Source organism: Arachis stenosperma, chromosome 5 (assembly GCF_014773155.1).
Source record: "Arachis stenosperma cultivar V10309 chromosome 5, arast.V10309.gnm1.PFL2, whole genome shotgun sequence".
In the NCBI taxonomy this organism is placed as follows: Eukaryota; Viridiplantae; Streptophyta; class Magnoliopsida; order Fabales; family Fabaceae; genus Arachis; species Arachis stenosperma.
The window spans coordinates 109280748-109284072 of record NC_080381.1 but is presented as its reverse complement, the minus strand read 5'-3'; positions in this window follow the sequence as shown (position 1 = coordinate 109284072).

Sequence of the window (3325 nt, the reverse complement as noted above, 5' to 3'; positions counted from 1 at the left end):
ACAGCACGCGGAATTCAGCTGTCAGTTCTCGGTCAGGCCGGAATAATATCCATCGATACTTTTGCGTCTGTCACTAACGCCCCGCCTGCTAGGAGTTTGAAGCACGTCACAGTCATTCAATCATTGAATCCTACTCAGAATACCACAGACAAGGTTTAGACCTTCCGGATTCTCTTGAATGCTGCCATCAGTTCTCGCCTATACCACGAAGACTCTGATCTCACGGAATGGTTGGCTCGTTTGTCAGGCAAGCACTCGGTTGTCAGGCGATCAACCATGCATCGTGCAATCAGGAATCCAAGAGATATTCACTAGAGCCTTGGTTGCTTGTAGAACAAAAGTGGTTGTCAGTCACCTTGTTCATAAGTGAGAATGATGATGAGTGTCACGGATCATCACATTCATCAAGTTGAAGAACAAGTGATATCTTGGACAAAGAACAAGCAAAATTGAATAGAAGAACAATAGTAATTGCATTAATACTCGAGGTACAGCAGAGCTCCACACCTTAATCTATGGTGTGTAGAAACTCCACCGTTGAAAATACATAAGAACAAGGTCTAGGCATGGCCGTGAGGCCAGCCTCCCAATGATCTAAGAACTAGATGTCCAAAGATGATCAAAGGATCTAAAAATAATCCAAAGATGAAAATACAATAGTAAGAGGTCCTATTTATAAGAAACTAGTAGCCTAGGGTGTACAGAGATGAGTAAATGACATAAAAATCCACTTCCGGGCCCACTTGGTGTGTGCTTGGGCTGAGAAATGAAGCAATTTCGTGTAGAGACTCTTCTTGGAGTTAAACGCCAGCTTTTATGCCAGTTTGGGCGTTTAACTCCCATTTAGGTGCCAGTTCCGGCGTTTAACGCTGGGATTTCTGAGGGTGACTTTGAACGCCGGTTTGGGCCATCAAATCTTGGGCAAAGTATGGACTATCATATATTGCTGGAAAGCCCAGAATGTCTACTTTCCAACGCCGTTGAGAGCGCGCTAATTGGGCTTCTGTAGCTCCAGAAAATCCACTTCGAGTGCAGGGAGGTCAGAATCCAACAGCATCTGCAGTCCTTTTCAGTCTCTGATTCAGATTTTTGCTCAGGTCCCTCAATTTCAGCCAGAAAATACCTGAAATCACAGAAAAACACACAAACTCATAGTAAAGTCCAGAAAAGTGAATTTTAACTAAAAACTAATAAAAATATACTAAAAACTAACTAGATCATACTAAAAACATACTAAAAACAATGCCAAAAAGTGTATAAATTATCCGCTCATCAAACCCATAGTTGATGATAATTTTTTGTTAGAATTGAATAGATTTCATCATATAAACTTGCCCTTATTCCTTTGAATAGCATGCTTTTGAACTTTCCTCCCAATTTGAGCTTAATTATGAAAATATGCTCTTTTGTGCCTAATTTAGTCTATTTTATTCCATTTGTCTTTCATTAGATGTCTTGATGTTGTTTGTGAGTGATTTCAGGTGTATAAGGTAGGAATGACTTTGAGAAAATGGAAGAAGAGCATGCAAGTAGAGGAAGCATGAAGAATCAAAGGACATGAGCACAGAGACGTGTGCATACACACAGACATGCGTGCGTACGCACAGCCGCCCAATAAGAGCGCGTGGATTGCTTCGAGCCGCGCGGTCAGTCAGAGTATCGCCTAGTGTGCGTGCACACAACTACTTGTGCGTACGCACGAAAAGAGATTTTCGCATAGTGTGCGAACACACAAGTGTGTGCGTACGCACAGGTGTCCGCACTTGCCTTCATTAAAATGGCATGTGACTCGCGATTTTGGGGGCTTGGAGGCCCATTTCTGAAGCCATTTAGCTTATATTGAAGGGGAAATGAAGACCATAACATAGCATATCATTAGGATAGTTTAGGAGTAGTAGTAGGAAGCTTTTAGTTTAGTTTTTCTCTAAGTTTTTCATCTTCTCTATTAGGGTTTATATTAGGGTTTTTACATTTAAGTGCCATTTCCATTTTTTATCTTGGATTTTGCTAGCTTCCATTGTATGTATCTCTTTGTTATTGCTCTTTGTAGTTACATTGTTCTTACTCTTTCTTACAATTCAAGTTATAGTTCAACTTTACCTCTCTTTTGCAATTTCAATTTCTTGCCGGTGAATTTGATGTTTGATGTTTGTTTCATTCTTTCTTGTGTTATTCTTGTTGATTGAGATCAATTGTTACTTTTAGTTTCAAGCATTTTCTCATTTTTCCCATGTTTAAGGGTTTTGCCCACCAAGTGTTTGACAAAATGTCAACCATAGTTTTAGGCTAAATTGTTTGCTTTTGGCTTGGAAAAAGTGAGCAATTGGGTTTCTAGAGTTGGAATCTTCAACATTTAGTGTCAATTCTTGGATTGTTAATTGTTCTTGTTCCCACTAACGCTAATTTGTTGCTAAGGCAATTAGCAAGCAATTTAGGATTTGTGGATTAAGAACACTTATGCTCATTTAACTTGCTTTCCGATATGAGGGTTGATCAAGTGAGACTAATCCATTATAATTGTCATAGTTGTGGTTCTAACAAGGAAAGGACCCTTAGCTCACTCCTAGCCAAGACTCTTTTTATGCTTTCAATCTTTTATACACACTTATGTTAATCTCTTTTATACTTTACTTGTTTATAGTGCATAGTCGGTTCTTTAATTTCTTCATTAGTTTAATCATTACAATTTTGTGTGTTCTTTTATTGCTTTATATTTTCATCTCTTTATTGAAAATCTCTTGATCACTACAACCGGAATTGTACACATTGATCTCAAGTGTCCTTGGGAGATGACCCGGGAATTAAACACTCCCGGTTTTGAATTGTGACATTGTTTTGAATTCACATTTGATCACAAGAGTTGTTGTTAGTTTGGATTATGCTACTAACGGATTGATGCTTGTTTTTGATCGATTCCAAATTGGCAACAGTTTTCGTTCGATATCAGTTTCCATCGTCGCACGAGGTCTCTTTATGCCGTGCTCTTGTATTACGAGTTCCCTCCATCACTACTTCTCTCCTCACCGAAGGTTTGTCATTGTCTCTTCTTGTCACTATTGGTTCAGGTAGGCCTCCGCTTTCTTCTCGTCCCTAGCCCTAACCCTTCCATTGTGATTTTGTTCTGATTTTATTGTCCCTAACTCTAACTCTATCCCTTCTCTATTCTGCTTGAAGTTGAAAATCAAAGAATACGATTCATGAGAGCTCTTATGTTTGCAGATCACTTGTTCTGCTGTTGTAGAGAACAAAGATTCTAAATTTTACGGTATGAATTTTGTATATTCCTGTAATTTGTGAAATCTGAAACATAATAATTTCTTTGGTT